This window comes from Parasteatoda tepidariorum, chromosome 7, assembly GCF_982258835.1.
Source record: "Parasteatoda tepidariorum strain Cologne lab strain chromosome 7, Ptep-v5.0, whole genome shotgun sequence".
Taxonomy (NCBI): Eukaryota; Metazoa; Arthropoda; class Arachnida; order Araneae; family Theridiidae; genus Parasteatoda; species Parasteatoda tepidariorum.
Window position 1 is genome coordinate 6,372,820 of NC_141761.1, and position 22,601 is coordinate 6,395,420.

The following is a 22,601-nucleotide window of genomic DNA, read 5'->3' on the forward strand; positions in this document are numbered from 1 at the left end:
TATAAATTTACACATTTTAAATATTGTTAGTTTAAATTTAGTTTTTATAATAAGGAAGTAATGATATAATTAGATCAAGTTCATGTTAAATAAAATTATAAAGCCGTTTCGGAGTTTTACTTTATAGATTGATAGATGGCACCACTACAATTTATAGAATAGGCTGTTTTAAAAATCAACTAATCGTGAATTGATGAGCAAGTTTTTACAAAATTGTTTTCATATTTGTTATTATTCTGGGTAGAAAAAACGTAGCTAAAAATCATTCAATTAATAAAAAAAAACGATTTTATGCATCCATCATGTACAAGTTATTTTGAATTTATTGTATGTTTATTTACTCATATGATTAACCATTTCTAAAAATAATTTATTAGTTTCTTTTACATGTTATGAAGCCTGTCATGATGAACTGTTTTAAATTCTCACTTTCAAAAAGTGAATTAGCGAACGTTTTTCTCCTCTTTTAAGCAATTATTTTATACTTTATTTATTTAATACAAATGCTTGTCATCAATATTGGAAGTTTTTCTCACTATAATTAATTGTATTTTAATAATCAGAATCTACTGATGTTAAATACTTAATTATGGCAAGTAAAAAAAAAAAAAAAGTTAGCTTAAAATTTGATTGCTCTATCTATTGATTCATGTAGTAACTACATAGAATGGTTGATACCGAAGACTCAATTCAAGCATTTAAATGTTAGTCAAGTAAGTAACACAAAAATAAGAAAAAAAAAATACGTTCCTTCACTGGAAGTTATGGATTTTTTTTTCTTCATATATATTGCTGTATTTAAAACCAATCCAGAGACGATTTTGTGCTTGCACTTATTACACAGTTTATATTGCTATGCATACAAGTGAAATACTGTTTTCTTTATTTCGCTCAAGCGAATGAGAACAGACACGAATCAAAAGAGCTAACAATTCAAAATGCATTAATTAAATTAAAATTTATTTGAATATAAATCCGAATTGCACTCATGAAATATCGAATTGCACTCATGAAGAAAATGATCTATCGATTCGAATTTTATCTAACACAAATTTGGGAATCGTTATAATATTGTATTTAAAAGACGTAGTAAACCAACAAAAACACGAACGAAAAGCATCTTACATTAGCTATGAAATGGTATCATAGAACTTTTAAAATTTGTTATATTAATTTAAAGTACTACGTTATTATTTTGTTGCATTAAAAATATTGAGAAATGTGGTCGAAAAAACTATTATAAGCTTCTAAAACTTCGGTGCCCTATCAGTTTTCTTTCCCAAAAAAGTTTTTTATTACGTTCTGGGGCTATCGTGGGCAGCACATCTATACGATAGGTACAAAAATGACTTTCTCTAAATTTAAAATGTATCTGCTAGGACTAGACTTGATTTTAAAATTTGTTTTGGAGGTAAATGATGACACCAACACGAAATATTATTTTAATTACATCCACCAGTATATGAATATACCTGCATAAAATAACAATAATTATCACGATCTTCAGTACACGCCATCAATATAATACTGTCTCATAATACTGTCAATATAATACCGAAATAAAATGTTCGAACCTATACATAGAGGATCAAGTTCATAATGAAGCAAATCAAATTCAAGCGATCCTAAACAGAGCATTCGTTGTCATTTTTAGTGAACTGATGATGAAACTTCTATGAGTGTCACATTCCATTATAATTGAAGTATAAGGATAGAATTCTAATTAGCTCTCCCAAAGGAAAAGGGCATAGTAATAGTTAGTGGTCTTTACTCAATTTATGTTAAAGTAGATTTTTCCCCTTAAATCATGTTACTTCATTGAATGACTCTACAGTTGTAAGCAACGTATCACAAAAGCAGGTCTGAGTTCCCTTGTTGTAGACAAGACACTGTAATAAAGAGTACATTATTATTATCTCTTTATAACACATTTTTTATAATTATAGAATGATAACAAAGGCCTTCGTTTCTAAGTAGTAAAGAGGAAGACGGTTCTTTTGTTTTCATATTGTAAATTTATTTACCATAAATTAAACTATGCACCGAAAATAATTAAAATATTGCTCAAAATTCTCTATAATATTTCTGTAATTTCTTTTCATTCATTTTCTGAATAAATGAAAAGAAATTATAAATCATTTAACAATCTAAAATTTTTTGCTCTAAAACGAGTCAATATTTTTTTAAATAATATTTTTCTACAGAATTAAACAATTCCATCTATATCAATTTCAAACTAATTTTTTTTAAATTTATAATTTTTTGAAACTATAGATTGATTACAGAGACCTTTGTTTCTTATCAGTGAAGCAAAATCAAGGTTGTTGCTTTACTGATGTCTGGACATAAAAAAAAAATTCTACTTAGTAGTAAACTGTTAAACACCTGCCTTAGCTATTAATGATCTCTCGTAAATAGTAAAGGATGGGTTAAATAAAAGGTTAATTAATATTGTTTCCTTCTGATATTTCCCAAATGTTATTTACTTATAATGCGTAGATGTAGATTAAATTCATTATAAAGACTTATAAATTCGAAGTCATGTTTGCAAACAGAAAAGGTGTTCGAAAAAAGGTTGACCTGAAACTTCTTCTTTTCTAAATTGCTATAATACATCAATAAAAGCATCCAATTTAATAAAATAATCAACGTGAAAATACAGAAAAAAATAAAAACAGCGAAGTGATAAAAGAAAAATAAATAAAAAAACAGCCTAATTCATATGAATGTTATAAGTTTGAAAAATAATATTTATTTTAGATAAGATTCCTTCAGTTAATGTAATTTTTAGTGAAAAATGTTCGTTCATTCAGAAAATTGTTATATAAATGAGATAACATCACTCTTTTTTTATGGATGATGTTATTTTTTTATTGCCATTAAAACCATTCAGAAATGCAAGAAAATCTGCAGTTTTTCTCATTGCTGATGTAAACAAATACTAAATTAAAACTAAACAAATCATAAAATAAAATCAAAATCAAATAAAAATCATAAAATAAAAATCAAAAATATCAATCAAAATCAAAAAATAAAATCATAAAATCAAAATCAAATTCTGTATGATACACGAGAAACAATAAACTAAGACAATAACAACAATTAAACAATAAACTAAGAAAAATTAATATAAAATAAAAAAAATTTAACTAAAATTAATTAAAAAATTCATTTAAACTTTCACAAAACTAAAATTGAAAAAATGAAATAAAATTAATATCAATAAAAGAGAAAGTAAATCATATTCTAACATTTAAGCAAAATTAATAGATCTATAAATAAATAGAAATAAATAAATAAAATAAAATAAATAAGAAAAAAAAAATAATTATACTAATATTTTACTAAAATTAATTGCAATAATACAAAATCATATACAATACAAATTTAAGAACTAATTTGAGTAAAACTTCAATCTAGAGATAAAAAAAAAACTGTTTAATTAAATCAATATTAATAACCTAAATAATAAAATGAAGTTGTGTTACAGCAGCACAAAATTACTAGAAAACTCAGCAGTGAATTGAAACAAAACTACTTTTAAGTTTACTAAAGCTAAACGTAGAGTAATTAAAAGTATTTAAAGAAAAAAGTACAAGTGCAAAAAATACTCTAGCTCAAAATATCACTTACAATTCAAAATAAAATTACATTTTTTGAATTAAACAATATCATACAAATCAAAAATCCACAAGTAAAATAATTTAATTTTGCAATTAAACAAGATTAACTAAAAATTTTAACAATATATTCTGACTACAACTAAAGTAATTCTTCAGTAAAACATTACAAGGGTAGTAACATTTTGACAGAACTAATAATTGGTGACAAATATTAATTGTAGTAATATTCAATTAAACCTTATAAAAACGTATGTAAATTTTTTTTTCTTCTACAAACATAAGTTTAGAAAACTTTCAACCTATAAAGTAAGAGGAAACCAAATTCCGAAAGTTAAGCAATTCAATTCTACCTTTAAATGACATTAAATAAAACTGCTTACAATTCGGAATACCAATGTAATTCCAAAGTAAAAATAATTTAAAAATCAGATTAAATTTTTTTTTGAAAAAATATAAGTAACAAATTTTGAAACTTAAACAAAAATAATGGAAATAATAATAGTTCTATTATTGTAAACTACTTACAGTGAGTTGGAAAAAAAAGATATATCACCCTAAATAACTTTTGTTTTAATAAATAGTAATGCTTTAAATAAGCCAAATAATTAGTATATCTATTTCTAAAATATGTCATTAGACGCCAAAGTGTGTTTTCTCTTAGTAAAAATATGACAGATTTGGATTTTTAATTCTCAAAACACAAAGTAAAGTGTAGTTTAAATTTGACACTGAAAAATAGTGGAAAGGATAAATTGTAAACACATAAAGCACAAATTATTTATTATATTATTTATTTGGCAAAATAAAATGAAATTTAGTAAATTAAAGAAAAAAACGTAGAAAAAATAATTATTAATAAGTAATAATTATTTTAAAAACGAGTGAAAAATATGTCAAAAATTGGAATAAATAATCTTGTAAATCAAAAAATAAAATTTTATAGAAACTAAACAATTAATAAAGATAAATTAATATTAATGGAAATTTATATTAATGGAGACTAATATTAATGTAAACTAATATTAATGCAAACTAATATGAAATGTTTTAACAGTAAACTAAATTTAATACATAAATTAATGAAAGAAAAAAAAGAGTTGCTAATACGTAGAATACAAAAACTTAAATATCTTATTTAAATTCAAGTAAATCGAAATCTGAAAATTAAACAAGTAAATATACTATAAAACTAAAATGTAAATGTAGATAAAGTAATACTATTATAAACTTATGTGAAGTGTACTAATACTTAAATTAAATTTATATATAAATAATGTAAGAAAAAACTTTCACATGCAAAAAAAAAAACATTAACATATTATTCATAAATCAAAAAATGCTGTAAATGCATAACATACAAAAATGAAGGTATATATATACAAAATAAAATTAATTAAACAGTAAAAAGGAGAAAAGTATTAGTATAAATTTATGCTTAAATTTTATAACAAAAAAAATGCAATTTACAAATAAAAACATTGATTGATAATAACTAACTTATACTAAACTAAAAGTAATTAAATATAAAAAAAATGTAGTTAATAAATTAAAGTCTAATATAAAAATATATATTATTTATACAGCTAAGGATAAAATCTGTAGACAGAATAATGTACGAAAAAACCAAAAATCAATATATGTTACAAAAGCAAAACACAGATTAAAGTGAAACTTTTGCATAAATAAAATCAAGAAAAAACTTGAAAAGGCATTAAACACAAAAGGAGTTCCGTAAACAACTCAAAAAAGTGTATTAAAATAACTCTACAATAAATTAATTAACAGATATTACAGTTTTGAAATAATATTAAAATACGAAACGATATTATCTAAAGGCATGAAATATAAAAACAAAAATAATAATATGGATTAAGTAATAGAAAATCAGAATTTCGTAAATCACATCAAAAATTTACTTGGAAGCTAAAATTAAATGAACACAAAAACTAATATTAATGTTTTATACTTAACATGTACTAATACTAAACAGAAACTTATAGAAAAATTAATGTAAATAAAACTTTAAAAATCATTAAAAAAATTACTAAACAAAAAAAAGTAAATTAAGAAAAAACTAGCACTATCGTAACCTAAAACTATTTTAAAAATTAAGGTAAGAAAAAACTTTTAAAAATCTTAAAATATAAAAAGGTGAAATAGTTTTAATGTGGCAAAAGAAAGATTCTGTAAATTAAAAAGAAGTTTTCCAGAAAGAACAAATGTCCCTTTTTGTAAAGAAAATTTCACACTACTGTTAAAAATAAGAACGTATGTAAGTTTTAAGTAGCTTTTGAGTGATCACAAAAAATGAGGGACTTCCAATAAAAAAAGGGAGAGTTGAGACCAATATTAGAAATAGCATCAAAAGAGTATTCCAAATACAAAAAAAAGAGCTTTTACACACATTAAATTTAATTATATTAAATGTAATGTGTGTAAAAGCTCTTTTTTTTTAACAAATGCAAAGTAAAAACAAATACAAAGCAAAAGACTTATTAAAAATTATTTATTTACCTCAACAGATCTTGTTAAACTTAGAGCTCTTTTCCAAGGATGCAGATTTCTGTAAAAAGAATTTTTACAAATGAAAAAATTATATTACTCTTAACTACAATATCATAATACATATCATATTTGTATCATAATACAAAATGGGATAAATATATAAGGTAACGTAAATAGGTAAAATAAAATTAGTTGAAGATAGGTTTTTTTTTTCAGGGATGTAAAGAATATTCGGCCTTTTTGTGGAACATTCGGTTGGTCGAACATTTGGCCAAATATTCAGCCGAATAAAATTTGGTAAATTATTTATAGAAATTTGTAAAATTATTTTTCGACAAAGTTTTCTTGGGGGAAATTTTAAAAGATTTAATAAAAAAAGAATCAGAAATAATATTTTTCGCTATGCATAATTAGAAATAGTTTTTATACATATTTATTAAGTTCTAAAACTTGTTAATTTATGTTCTGAAAGACACATGAAACTTTAGTATTTTCTTTTCAAATAGCTGTTAGTCAGTGTTTTCTATCGTTTTTTCCAATTATTTTAAACATTCCTATGAAACGTTCTTTTTTACGCAATATCAAAAATGTCGCGTGCAAATTTCGTAAAAAAAAAGTAGAAAAAAACATTAACATATTATTCTTAAATCAAAAAATGTTGTAAAATCATAACATGCAAAAATGAAGGTATATGAGTATTACATTCATTAAACAATATAGATATAAATTCTATATAATTCTATATATAAATTATATAGATATAAATTCTATAAATTGCAAACAAAAAATTATGCTTAAAAAATTAAACAGTGAAAAGGAGAAAAGTATTAATATGAATTTATGCTAAAATTTTATAACAAAAAAATACAGTTTACAAAAAAAAATTGTTTGATAATAACTTATATTTAACTAAAAGTAATTTTAAAAAAGCATAGTTAACATTTTAAACTCTTATAAATATAAGAATATATATTATTTATAACACTAAAGATTAAAAAAACTCCATAGACAGAATAATGTACCAAAAAAAATAAAAATAAGCAAAAATCAATACCAATGTTACAAAAGCAAAACACACACTGAAGTGAAACTATTGCATTAACAAAATTAAGAAAAAACTTGAAAAGGCATTAAACACAAAAAGAATTCTGTAAATAACCCAAAAAAGTGTATTAAAATAACTCGGCAATAATTAAATAACAGACATTACAGTTTCGAAATAATATTAAAATACGAAAAGATATTATGTAAAGGCATGAAGTATAAAAACAAAAAAATATGGATAAAGTAAAAGAAATTTTAAATTTCGTAAATTACATCAGAAAATAAAATTGGAAGCTAAAATTTGTAAGAACACAAAAACTGTTCTACTAAAAGTGCACTAATGATAAACTGATACTTATAGAAAAATTAATTTAAATAAAACTTTAAAAATCATTGAAAAACAAAAGAATTAAATTAAGAAAAAACTAGCCCTATCCGTAACCTAAAACTAATTTAAAAATTATTTTAAGAAAAAACATTTAAAAATCTTAAAATGTAAAAAGGAGAAATAGTTTTAATATAGTAAAAGATAATGATATTCTGTAAATGAAAAACAAAATTTACCAAACAGAGAAAAATGAACAAATGTCCCTTTTTACAAGAAATTTTGACATTGCTGTTAAAAATAAGGACTCATGTAAGTTTAAAGAAGCATTGGAGTGATCACAGAAAATAAGGGGCTGCCGTTAAAAGTAAGGAGAGTTAAGACCAATATTAGAATAGCTATGAAAGAGTAACAAAAAAAAAAGATCTTTTACACACATTAAATTTAATTATAAAACAAATACAAATCAAATGACTTATCAAAATTTTTTTATTTACCTCAGCAGATCTTGTTAAACTTAGAGCTCTTCTCCAAGGATGCATAGTTCTGTAAAAAGAATTTTTATAAATAAAAAAATTATATTACTCTTACCTACAAAACAATATCATCATACAAAATGGGATAAATAAATACGGTAAGGCAAATATGTAAAATAAATCAAATTCTTAGAAATTCTGCTAATATAGACCTCCCTGCAAGTTCCAGATTATTTCCTTTACATGGCAAAATTTTCTCCCGATGGAACGAAATAAAATAAACATCTCATTTAGATATACTATTAGATATCTCATTAGATTTTGTTCTATTTTACGACCGTTGTTGAACAGCCGATCCAATTTTGGGTTTATGACTACTAATGTTCAACTCTGTAGCCTTGTTATTTTGAACCAATGCAGAAGACGAGGTATTTCCTGGATCAGTACCCCCAGAGGTTAGGACTTGTTATGGAAACATGGAGGACTTTCAGACTGGACAGATTTAACTTGCATCGGTCACCAATTAATTCATGGGGAGTCTTCGGCTGGCGGGGATCGAACCGATTCTCTCTTAGACGTGGGCTCAGTGCCCTACTAACCAGGCTATCCCAGTCCTGATATCATTAGATATAACTTGGCCTTAAATATAAATAATTACTAAATATGGTTTTCTCAATTATAGGTAAACATAAACAAATAATTAAAATTCATGTTTATATTATCTACAGCCTAGAAAGCTAGATGTAGAGACTATAAATTAATTGAAATATTCTTTAAAAACTCAATAAGTTTTGGGTTTACGACTACTATTGTTCAACTGCATAGCCTTTAATTTCGAACCCAATCCAGAAGACAAGGGAACTACTGGATCAAGTATTGGGAGAAATTTGCTCTCGTGGAGGACTTTTTGATGGAACTATATACTCATTTGCGTTACATGCAGAGGAAAACCATGAAAACCTCCTACGGTAAGCTTGACAGCAAGAGAAATGTAACCCATGATCCGTCTACCACTGAGGATATTTTACTTCAGCACTGGGGTCGGCGCGTGCCGGGTGCGGTGTTCGAATCGACCAGTTGTCAATGGGATCAAACCAGGGAAACCTCATTGGGAGACGAGAGCTCTATCCCCTGAGTCACTGGGGCTCTAGTTCTAGTTATTAATTAATTTACTACATCAGACACAAGAAAGTATTTTCTCTGAATAAAGATATCTATATTTTTTTTTCATATTTTGATTCGTGACCCAAAAAATGGGAGTGCAGATAAAATTTCAAAAAAATTGGGGTGCTAGGAAGCTATATTTGGTGCAGTCCTAAAATAAAACCAAGAACTTAGTTTATGGTTATAAAATTAACCCTCCTAACTGCGCCTGATAGACAAGAGAGAAATACTTAGCAGGAAGTTGAGACAATAAAAAAATGAAATAAAAAATTATCATATTGTGTTTGCCGAGATCGAGAAGATTTTTTAATAGTTAATACAAAAATATCTCGAAGTTTCTAGGCAACAGACATTTTTTGGGCTGATTTCTGCCCAAAAAAAAGCAAAGATTGCTTTCCTTTTTAAAAAAAATTGAGTCAATAAATACATTTTTTATAATTTTTCAAGATTTTAGTATTTGAACACCTGATTTTTTTTACATAGCACCATTTGTTTTTTTTAAAGTTGTTTTTAACTTTCTTAAATTTTTTACTAGAACCAAATGTGCATTAATTATTTAGATTATTTACAGAGTTGTAAGGCAAAAAAAATTCTGTAAAAATATAAAGCATCTGGAAGAGATTATAATGCACATTAATAAGGTTTTATATATATAGTTTACGATATTTCTTTTTTCTATTATTGAAAAAATTAGTTAATTATACATGGCATTTTAAAAGCATTGAAATACGAATGTTTAAGAACATTGCATGATTCATTTTTTTAAAAATAATTTTATTTTGCCAAATATATGAGCTACGTCTTTGTCTTTTTTGTCTAAATTGTCTTTTTTTTTTTCGTTAAAGAAAATTTGTAAATGGCATCCTAATGTTTCTATACATTCTAAAACGAATTTTCTTAAATTTTCCATGAAATGTTGCTCAACATGATCTTTAATTACGATCAGCTGTATTTATCGCCGACCAAATATTGCTACTATAATTTCTTTGCTTAGTTCTTTTTACTATGAACTTACATTATGATTCTTACATCTGATAAGATAGTCTCCCTTTAAACTTGAGTTCGTAAGGTCTTTAAGAAACTCTATAGAGGCAGCAAATGTATTTAATACGATAAATGCATTTTATTGCATCAATATTCACCACAACATTCAATTATCAATTTCAATAATTCGAAATATCTGAATACAAAATTTTGAAAATTTAATTTAAAACAAAAGATAGCTTGAGATAACGTAAAAAATAACTTAAAATTAAGATAACTTCTTAATTTTAATGTAGAAGCAAAGGTTTTCTTAATGTTTTAAGGAGCGCATCTGCTAAAATAATAATTTACAGATGTTTGTTTTAGTCAGCTTAAGATTCCATTCAAAATAACGATTGAGACTCGAACATTGTATACTAATGGTAAAAACTTCATTGCCTTTAAAAATATGAAAATGGTAATAAAAGTGGACATGTTTGGAAAACTCAGAATCCATTCATGTTTGGAAAACTCAGAATCCTCGATCCTAAACCATTCTTAAGAATCGCCATACGTGAGTGAAGAAAACCAAAGTGATTTTAAACAATAAACGTGAAGTTGCCAGCAAAATATGTAAAAGAAAAAAAAAACTGGGGAAATCACAGTACCCGAGAATGACAGAGTCAACAAAAAAAAAAAAAAGAAAAGAAAAAGAAAAAGAAAAAAAAAAAAAAAACACCAGAAAAACCGCAGTGGCCGAGAGTGGTGGTGTATCAGGGCAAAATGCATTTTGACGTGCTGTGGAGAAATGGTGAGAAACTACAAGGGAAATTAGCATTCGTATGAATAAAATAAGATTCCTGAGTATCAAAATGAGCTGATGACACGCGGGTAGTTATTATCATCATTATCTTTTTAAAAAAAGTCAACCTTCTTTAAAGTTAACGGGCAAAAATAAGTTTGAACGTGAAAAAAAAGTTGTAGCTCTGTAATTTTTTGTCCATTTAAAAAACAAAGCAACCTTCTGGATACACATTTTGCGTTGTGCATATGGGTGATTCTCACGAAATATGACAATTTACAGTCTCTTACTCCAAGATCTAATACTATACTACGAAAAGAACTTCTTTCAATTTTAATAAATAGCATTGCTGTTAGCATTTTAAAATGACCTTGTACTAGCATCGACTGTTTTGTATATTTATCGAATTTAACTGAATTTCAAAATATCATGTTTCTGGTATGTCACAAACAATATTTCCAATAATAAATAGTTTCAAAACTTCGCATAAATTTTTCAATATCTAATTTTTTTATCTCCACCGCTTCTAGAATATAAGCAGAGGGTATTATTTACAAAAACGTCGTTTAAAAAAAATTTTTCTGTCAACAATTTCTTTGTCACCTGAAAATCTGTCATTTTCCTGGCTACTTTTATTTAGTTTTTATGTTGTCATTTTCCTGTCTTCTTGAAATCATTAATAACATAAACTACATAGATTTATCTGAGTTATTTCAAGAAATCCTGTTGTTTTCTGCGGGATGTAAATGTCTTAGGCCGAAATATTAAATTAAAGTTGAATGCTATAAAATGGCAAATTGTCATTATCCTGGCTGTCATTTTCCTATCTTATGACATTGAAGTGTTACCAGAAATTTTTTTTAAACAGTATACAGTAAGGAGAAAAAGCAAATATTAACCTAATACCAAGTGTATGTATGATTTTAATATGCTTGAATGTAATCAAAGTTGTTTATTTATTTAATGATTGATTATTATACACAATTTTATTCTGTACATATCAGCAACAAAAACATTTCTGATTCTTTCAACATTGGATAAAAGGAATTAATTTAATCAATTTATGGTCCATCTAACATAAAGGATTAAGTTGAGTTACATACTATTAAATTAAAATGACTTTTTTTAACTTCTAAACTAATATGTCATTTTCCTGGCATTCAAGATTTGGTGAATTTCTATTTTATTTTATTTTTTCTTGAGCAAATGTCAATAAACTGTCTGTAAGATATAAATGTAACTAAATAAGTATACAAAAAAAAATTTAGATTATTTTGAAGACTTAAATTTGACGAGAACCCATGTTTCCAAAGAACCCATATATGCATTTACTTTTTATTACTCAAATAACAAAAAAACAAATAAAAAAGAAATCAAATTATTTACATTCATTTTTCGAAAATATAGTCAGCTTATTTAGATCGAGTAATCATAAAGCAGCAGAATTTTTTTAATTTCTTTATAAGGTTTAATTTTCAACTAACTGGCAATAATTCTAAGCTTCTTTTATTAAAAACTTGACAATAATTTTTTTTAAAAATTCATGGTTTTCCTCTCCATGTTAAGTAAATGGGGTTTGATTAGTTCCACCAAAAAGCCCACCACGAAGACAAAATTTCGCTAGATACTTGATAAAGGAGTTCCCTTGTCTTCTGGATTGGGTTCAAAATTTCAACTCTACGGAGTTGAGCGCTGGTAGTCGTAAAGCTGAAAATCGGGTCGGTTGTTCAACGACAGTTATAAAATAAAAAAATTTAAAAACGAAAGTTTAATTTAAAGCAGATATTCCCAAAATGGTCTACATCTACCTCTAGCGGTTGACAACAAATTGCAAGGGGTCCATGTAAAGTGAAAAAAAATTGGGGGTCTCATATAAGCAGGTCAAGACTTTTAATTTTGGCATTTCATGAATGCAATAATCAACAAACTGATTTATTATAAACTAGCAAATGCCTGCAGCTCCGCCAGCGTACGTTTTTATTTTCTTTGCGTGTTAGGTTTTATTTTGTAACAAAAAGTATTTTTTTGCTGTAAATTGTAGCCTAGCAAGTGTATCAACTCTTTAGCTAGCTAGATCTCCAATTTTATCTGTGTACAAGATCACGGAGATTTGTTGCTTAGTTTTTACGTAAAAACGTAATATACAGACAGACAATACACTACTATGGTTTTGTATACAAACTTATTTCCGCTATTATAATATTAGTAACGGGGTACGGGTTTTATAGAGCACTATTTTATTCCATTTACAAATTAATTAAATTAAATTAGCTTGAATTTAATTAATAAATGTATAAAATTAACATGTGTTTTTTCCCTAGGTGTTTCACAGTACACTTCACTACAGTTAGAAATCTTTCACAGTGAGTAACACTCACTATACCAGCTGTCAAAAATACATTTGAAGTTGATGAATTTACAAAAGATCAATATCAGGTAAGCAGGGGGTCCACCGAAAACCGAAAAACATGGCAAGGGGTCTAAGAGACAAAAAAGTTCAGGAACCACTGATTTAAAGAAAAACCTAAATTAAATTACTGAAACAATTTATTGGTATATTATATACGCAGTAGTGTAGAGAATAAGATTTTGAAAATGTAAAAATACAATTAAATAGTTAGTAAAACAGTTAGTGGCTAAAACACGCACGGGCAGGTAATTAAGAGATTACGTTTCATAAATGGGTGCATTTTTAAACAACAAAAAAAATGCTTAATTAGTTTTAAAGATATGACTAAAAACTCAAAAAGTAAAATAAACATTAAAGGGTCAAAACTTTCATCCGCTCTCCTGTCTGAACTATTAAGGTCACAATTTCCACACAATCTCCCATATTTTAAATCCAAATATGAAAAAAAAATATATATATATATTCAGAGAAAGTACGATTTTGTGTCCCATTTCGTAACTTACTTAATACGTAGTATATTTGAGGTCACCCTTAGTAATTATTGAGATTGTCACTAGTACTTGGAAATCCGATCATATAAGAAAGGAAATCATATAGGGTGATATCCATTTTCACCCATTGGCAAAATGGGTCTTGTTTTGAGTTTGATGGCGTCCACACACTTTTCAACTGTGTTCAAGAGTAAACAGCGTTACCATGGCGAATAGGTTACCAGTAATCGTAATAAGAGGATCAGAAATTTTACTTAACATTTAAAAATAATATGGTCAAAAACATGCGTATAACTAAATTTATGACAGAGCGTTCAATAGCCGAGTGAAATCTCATAGCACTATGAGTATTTATTTATTTTTTCTTCTTTTGTACTTGAACATTACCATAAATTATGAATATACAGGGTGGCCACTCAAATCAGATTTCAAATTTCCCTGATTTTTCCAGATAAAAATCTTAAAATTTCCAGGTTTTTGTTTCTTTTTTCTTATAAAGTGTAGGATGTGTATACAAGAAAAGTGTCTTTATTATAAAATATTTTATTCAAAATGTTATTTTTTTTAACATATCATCTTGAAAAAAATAATTTATTTTGACAATTTGGCAAGATTTTTTTATTTATTTTTCAAACGTTTTCGTTCAAAATTTTGAATCAAAAATCATATATTGATCAACAAAAGAGTAAAATGAAACATTAATATAGTTGGTTCTAACAAAAAAATTTTTTTTTTAATATATGTTATAAAAGGTAAAAATGAAATAGAAAAAATTAGCATTAATGCAACAATTGTAACAATTTATCGACAAACATTGCTGTTAGCGATTGTAAAAAAAAAATTTGCGATTGGCTGGTTTGCTGAGAAAAAATAATTCACAGTTTTCTTTGAATGGGAGTAGAAAAGCTTTCAGAAAAAGAGTGCAATATAAAATCTATTATTATTAAATTATAACCAACGATTTTTTGAGAATTTTATAAAGTTAAAAACACAAAAGCATTTTGTCAAAATAGAAAAAAGAAATTACCGCCAAAGTATCGGAACAAACTTGAGCCATAAATAGATTCAGCCCAAGGACAGAATTTAAAAACAGAAGGTAATATCCTAATCTCTTTCTCCATCTCCACCAGAATCTTTCCAAAATTGCACAGTCCCATAGCGGTCAAAGGTTTCTGCATTCATTTAGCAAACCGTGGGAGAATTTTATGTGGTATTCTAGTTTGACAGAGCTGTAATGGAGCAAATTTTGATGCAAGCAAAGTATCGCTAAGTTGATGATATTTCAACGGTTTGGCGATACATTTCCGTTTAAAAAAATGTGGGTATAATGAATGAAATAATTTAGCTTAAGAAAATTAGTAAATAATTTAAATTAGTGAAATTAAAAAAATTATCAAAGAAAAAATTTCCAGCTTTTCTTTAAAATTCCCTGATTTTCCAGGTTTTAATCCTAATTTCCCTGATATTTCCAGGTTTTTTCCAGTATAAAAAAAATTCCCTGATAATTCCAGGTTTTCAAGGTTTTCCAGGTGGGCGGCCACCCTGATATAATATATTCCTTGATAAGTTAATTAATTATAGTTTACAAAAAACATAAATATTTGTTTAAATTTTGTAAAAACATAAATATTCGTTAAAAATTCTACCACTTAATTCAAATGTTGAATTAAATTATAATCGTTATTTAGAATAAAATACAGGGTTATTCATAATTCCCACCGCCTGTAAACGCCATTTTTCTTTACTACAACTGGCTTCAGTGGTACATATTACTGCCATCTACCAGCAACTGCTTAAATTAAAACTTGAACACTTTCGGAATAATTTCATACGTTCTTTTTTGCCATAATCATCTTCTTTGTTTTAAAATAACGCTTTGAAACCCCGGAGGGAATTATGAATAACCCTGTACATATAAACAGGTTATTTAGTATGTTTTAACATATCTACATTCTAGTCCGTGCAACTCAGTTTCAATTAAAAGAATATTTCGATCTTATTAAATCAAAACTGAAAAGTAAACTTCGAATATAGTGTTTTATGATAATAGTGTTTTATGGACATATGCTTTGGGGAAAAGAGTTAAATAAGAGTAACTGAAAAATGGTTTCACACATAATAATGAAAATGATGATTGTTAATCGTTTTTTTTACAATATGATTGCTTTTGTACTTTTATTTTCACTTACTGTTTAAAAATTATTAAACTGGATAATAAAATTTGTTTCTAATAAAGTGATTAGAATTTCATAAATAACCTAGGAAATATTAAAACATTTTATTCAATTTAAAGAGATTTTAAGATGGTTAAAGCATGAAAATAAAATTCTTACCAGAAAAGTGGTGTTGTACACAAATTCTTCTCCTTCATAGAGACATAGAGGCTGCAGTTAATACAAAAAATACAAAAATATCCTGTAAAATACAAAAAAAACTGTAAAATAATCCTGTCCTGTAAAATACAAAATCATACATAATCCTGTAAAATACAAAAAAAAAGAATATTCAAAATTTCAAATATATTAAAATAAAAATTTATTCAGGGCACTGTTAAAAACTACGTATTGAATATGTCACATGTGGCTAACTGTAAAAAATAGTAACTAAAAATAGCAGCAGAAATAGTATCCTCAAAAACAAATTATAGTAGACTAAATAGTATTTTGTAACGTATCAAGTTATATAAAGAAACAATTATTTTTTAAAATTTTTTTTTAATAAAAAAACCTCAAAATCAAAAACTATTCTCTAAAAAATCAACTGCTCTCTATTGCTCCATTAAAATCTCGTGCTTTCAATTTTAATTTATCGCGTTAAATGTTTTGTTTCTTTTATTCATGCTTTTGTTATCCAGATATTTTATAATATTTATAACTCCTTTCCATTTGGAAAAACTTTTCCATAGAAAGCAAAGGAAAAGTCATTTATGAACTTATTTGTGTTCTTTAAACTTTAGGTTGAAACCAATGTATTACGTAATAATCAAAACAATTCACTTTTAAAACTAAATTTTCTAATTGTCAAATAAAATGCATCATTCAATTTTTACATTAGAAGTGATGTACAATATTTAACTTTGAAACTTAAAATTTCTAAATTATTTTTAGACTCTTTTTCGCAGTAAACATTAGTAGACAATTCACTTGTAACTCAATTGAGATATCAAACTAAAATATTCAAAATAAAATTAAAATGTAAATGAATACTATAATTTAACTTCACACAAAATAAATACAAAGAAATATAACAATTTACATATTCAATATCTAAAGACTGAAGCTAACCTAGATCTTTTTTTTATTTTTATCAAAATGCTTTTTTAAGCTTGATGCCACCAGTTTGAAATCCAAACAATATATTTAACTCTTTTTAACTTCACATAATTCGATCGAAACTCAATCTTATTAATATTTAGATACATAATTAAAAAAATAGCATAGTTTAAGAACAGAGTAACACTTTTCTCTAAAATCAAACTCGTTTAACACCTGTTTCATTAAGTATAATCCTTTTAAACTTACTTTTGGCTGGTTAAATTTCACAAACTTCAATAGTAAACTAATCTCTTAATGAGTTCATATTTTCCTTTTTTTTTTCAAAGTAAATCATACATATGAATAAGAAAATAAGACTAAATTGTACAAAACATCACAACATACTATTTACAATTAAATAAATAATGTTTAAAACAAACCAAAGGACTAAAGAAATAACAAAAAAAATCTTATTACTTAAATAAAAATAATTTGGAGTGATATAATTTACAAAACCTGTCTCGAATAATATTTAAACTCTTTTAGTTAAAAAAAAATAAACCTATGTTTTAATTATCGTTATATTTATTTTTGGCCATTAAAGATTATATTTTCATTATCATTTTTACTTTTAACCTGTCGCCAAATTTGGGGTAATTAGCAAATTTCGAGATGCCATGATTTCTGTAGATGTTAATATTCTTTGACCATTTTTTTGCACTATCATAAATGAATGTTTTAGAATCAGGTTCCAGTATATTAGAATATCCTTTTCTTTATAATGTCAGTGCGACAATTCTTGTAATATTTTACAATAATTTTTATCTTTCAATAAATTTACTTTCCTTATATCATCAATAGTGTGTTGAGTACAAAAAAAAGAAAAAAAAAATATCGAGAAAACACAAATTGACTGCTCAAAAGTCAAACTTTTATCTTATTAAATTGACTGCTCAAAAGTCAAACTTTTATCTTATTAAAAAAATTTGGGAATGTAATTGCACAAAAAAATAATCGATTTTATTTTTTATTTTTAAAAAAGCATTTCCGCCTCATTATTTAAATGGAAATTTTTTTATTGTGCAAGAAATAAGACACAAAAACAAAAGTTTAAAGAAAAAAAAATATTATTGCCTCGACAGCAGGTAAACTTCCAGTGCCCGGAAGGCGGACAGGTCCTAGATTAAGAAATTCATTGCAACTACACTCTGCAGATGAATTTCTAAATCGTTACTACGGCCCCGGCAATACAAGCACATAGATCAAGTAATTCTTTTACCGCTAGCGATACAGAATTACTCAATCATATTCCGGACTTTCTGGAAGACATACCCCATCATCAACCAGTGCATCACTCGCACTGGTTGGGGCATAGTAACTAGAAAAATCATAGAAAAGAAAAAAAGAAAAACAAAGAAAAATGTTAGAAAAAAGTAAGCATTATTACCTCGACAGCAAGTAAGCTTCCAGTGCCCGGAAGGCGGACAGGTCCTAGATTAAGAAATTCATTGCAACTACACTCTGCAGATGAATTTCTAAATCGTTACTACGGCCCCGGCAATACAAGCACATAGATCAAGTAATTCTTTTACCGCTAGCGATACAGAATTACTCAATCATATTCCGGACTTTCTGGAAGACATACCCCATCATCAACCAGTGCATCACTCGCAATGGTTGGGGCATAATAACTAGAAAAATCATAGAAAAGAAAAAAAGCAAAACAAAGAAAAATGTTAGAAAAAAGTAAGCATTATTACCTCGACAGCAAGTAAGCTTCCAGTGCCCGGAAGGCGGACAGGTCCTAGATTAAGAAATTCATTGCAACTACACTCTGCAGATGAATTTCTAAATCGTTACTACGGCCCCGGCAATACAAGCACATAGATCAAGTAATTCTTTTACCGCTAGCGATACAGAATTACTCAATCATATTCCGGACTTTCTGGAAGACATACCCCATCATCAACCAGTGCATCACTCGCACTGGTTGGGGCATAGTAACTAGAAAAATCATAGAAAAGAAAAAAAGAAAAACAAAGAAAAATGTTAGAAAAAAGTAAGCATTATTACCTCGACAGCAAGTAAGCTTCCAGTGCCCGGAAGGCGGACAGGTCCTAGATTAAGAAATTCATTGCAACTACACTCTGCAGATGAATTTCTAAATCGTTACTACGGCCCCGGCAATACAAGCACATAGATCAAGTAATTCTTTTACCGCTAGCGATACAGAATTACTCAATCATATTCCGGACTTTCTGGAAGACATACCCCATCATCAACCAGTGCATCACTCGCACTGGTTGGGGCATAGTAACTAGAAAAATCATAGAAAAGAAAAAAAGCAAAACAAAGAAAAATGTTAGAAAAAAGTAAGCATTATTACCTCGACAGCAAGTAAGCTTCCAGTGCCCGGAAGGCGGACAGGTCCTAGATTAAGAAATTCATTGCAACTACACTCTGCAGATGAATTTCTAAATCGTTACTACGGCCCCGGCAATACAAGCACATAGATCAAGTAATTCTTTTACCGCTAGCGATACAGAATTACTCAATCATATTCCGGACTTTCTGGAAGACATACCCCATCATCAACCAGTGCATCACTCGCACTGGTTGGGGCATAATAACTAGAAAAATCATAGAAAAGAAAAAAAGCAAAACAAAGAAAAATGTTAGAAAAAAGTAAGCATTATTACCTCGACAGCAAGTAAGCTTCCAGTGCCCGGAAGGCGGACAGGTCCTAGATTAAGAAATTCATTGCAACTACACTCTGCAGATGAATTTCTAAATCGTTACTACGGTCCCGGCAATACGAGCACATAGATCAAGTAATTCTTTTACCGCTAGCGATACAGAATTACTCAATCATATTCCGGACTTTCTGGAAGACATACCCCATCATCAACCAGTGCATCACTCGCACTGGTTGGGGCATAATAACTAGAAAAATCATAGAAAAGAAAAAAAGCAAAACAAAGAAAAATGTTAGAAAAAAGTAAGCATTATTACCTCGACAGCAAGTAAGCTTCCAGTGTCCAGAAGGCGGACAGGTCCTAGATTAAGAAATTCATTGCAACTACACTCTGCAGATGAATTTCTAAATCGTTACTACGGCCCCGGCAATACAAGCACATAGATCAAGTAATTCTTTTACCGCTAGCGATACAGAATTACTCAATCATATTCCGGACTTTCTGGAAGACATACCCCATCATCAACCAGTGCATCACTCGCACTGGTTGGGGCATAATAACTAGAAAAATCATAGAAAAGAAGAAAAAAAAACAAAGAAAAATGTTAGAAAAAAGTAAGCATTATTACCTCGACAGCAAGTAAGCTTCCAGTGTCCGGAAGGCGGACAGGTCCTAGATTAAGAAATTCATTGCAACTACACTCTGCAGATGAATTTCTAAATCGTTACTACGGCCCCGGCAATACAAGCACATAGATCAAGTAATTCTTTTACCGCTAGCGATACAGAATTACTCAATCATATTCCGGACTTTCTGGAAGACATACCCCATCATCAACCAGTGCATCACTCGCACTGGTTGGGGCATAGTAACTAGAAAAATCATAGAAAAGAAAAAAAGAAAAACAAAGAAAAATGTTAGAAAAAAGTAAGCATTATTACCTCGACAGCAAGTAAGCTTCCAGTGCCCGGAAGGCGGACAGGTCCTAGATTAAGAAATTCATTGCAACTACACTCTGCAGATGAATTTCTAAATCGTTACTACGGCCCCGGCAATACAAGCACATAGATCAAGTAATTCTTTTACCGCTAGCGATACAGAATTACTCAATCATATTCCGGACTTTCTGGAAGACATACCCCATCATCAACCAGTGCATCACTCGCAATGGTTGGGGCATAATAACTAGAAAAATCATAGAAAAGAAAAAAAGCAAAACAAAGAAAAATGTTAGAAAAAAGTAAGCATTATTACCTCGACAGCAAGTAAGCTTCCAGTGCCCGGAAGGCGGACAGGTCCTAGATTAAGAAATTCATTGCAACTACACTCTGCAGATGAATTTCTAAATCGTTACTACGGCCCCGGCAATACAAGCACATAGATCAAGTAATTCTTTTACCGCTAGCGATACAGAATTACTCAATCATATTCCGGACTTTCTGGAAGACATACCCCATCATCAACCAGTGCATCACTCGCACTGGTTGGGGCATAATAACTAGAAAAATCATAGAAAAGAAAAAAAGCAAAACAAAGAAAAATGTTAGAAAAAAGTAAGCATTATTACCTCGACAGCAAGTAAGCTTCCAGTGCCCGGAAGGCGGACAGGTCCTAGATTAAGAAATTCATTGCAACTACACTCTGCAGATGAATTTCTAAATCGTTACTACGGTCCCGGCAATACAAGCACATAGATCAAGTAATTCTTTTACCGCTAGCGATACAGAATTACTCAATCATATTCCGGACTTTCTGGAAGACATACCCCATCATCAACCAGTGCATCACTCGCACTGGTTGGGGCATAATAACTAGAAAAATCATAGAAAAGAAAAAAAGCAAAACAAAGAAAAATGTTAGAAAAAAGTAAGCATTATTACCTCGACAGCAAGTAAGCTTCCAGTGCCCGGAAGGCGGACAGGTCCTAGATTAAGAAATTCATTGCAACTACACTCTGCAGATGAATTTCTAAATCGTTACTACGGCCCCGGCAATACAAGCACATAGATCAAGTAATTCTTTTACCGCTAGCGATACAGAATTACTCAATCATATTCCGGACTTTCTGGAAGACATACCCCATCATCAACCAGTGCATCACTCGCACTGGTTGGGGCATAATAACTAGAAAAATCATAGAAAAGAAAAAAAGCAAAACAAAGAAAAATGTTAGAAAAAAGTAAGCATTATTACCTCGACAGCAAGTAAGCTTCCAGTGCCCGGAAGGCGGACAGGTCCTAGATTAAGAAATTCATTGCAACTACACTCTGCAGATGAATTTCTAAATCGTTACTACGGCCCCGGCAATACAAGCACATAGATCAAGTAATTCTTTTACCGGTAGCGATACAGAATTACTCAATCATATTCCGGACTTTCTGGAAGACATACCCCATCATCAACCAGTGCATCACTCGCACTGGTTGGGGCATAATAACTAGAAAAATCATAGAAAAGAAAAAAAGCAAAACAAAGAAAAATGTTAGAAAAAAGTAAGCATTATTACCTCGACAGCAAGTAAGCTTCCAGTGCCCGGAAGGCGGACAGGTCCTAGATTAAGAAATTCATTGCAACTACACTCTGCAGATGAATTTCTAAATCGTTACTACGGTCCCGGCAATACAAGCACATAGATCAAGTAATTCTTTTACCGGTAGCGATACAGAATTACTCAATCATATTCCGGACTTTCTGGAAGACATACCCCATCATCAACCAGTGCATCACTCGCACTGGTTGGGGCATAATAACTAGAAAAATCATAGAAAAGAAAAAAAGCAAAACAAAGAAAAATGTTAGAAAAAAGTAAGCATTATTATCTCGACAGCAAGTAAGCTTCCAGTGCCCG

General features: G+C 28.4%; 1 long non-coding RNA gene across 1 annotated transcript; it reads right to left on the reverse strand.

Annotated features, from left to right (window-relative positions):
- Positions 1–931: 931 nt before the first annotated feature.
- On the reverse strand, positions 932–16,236 carry LOC147806786 (uncharacterized). Its single transcript, XR_015435224.1, has 4 exons — positions 16,137–16,236; positions 7,995–8,043; positions 6,138–6,186; positions 932–1,889 (listed from the first exon to the last, which is right to left on the reverse strand). It is a non-coding gene; the product is annotated as an uncharacterized LOC147806786 (long non-coding RNA).
- Between the last annotated feature and the right edge of the window lie 6,365 nt (positions 16,237–22,601).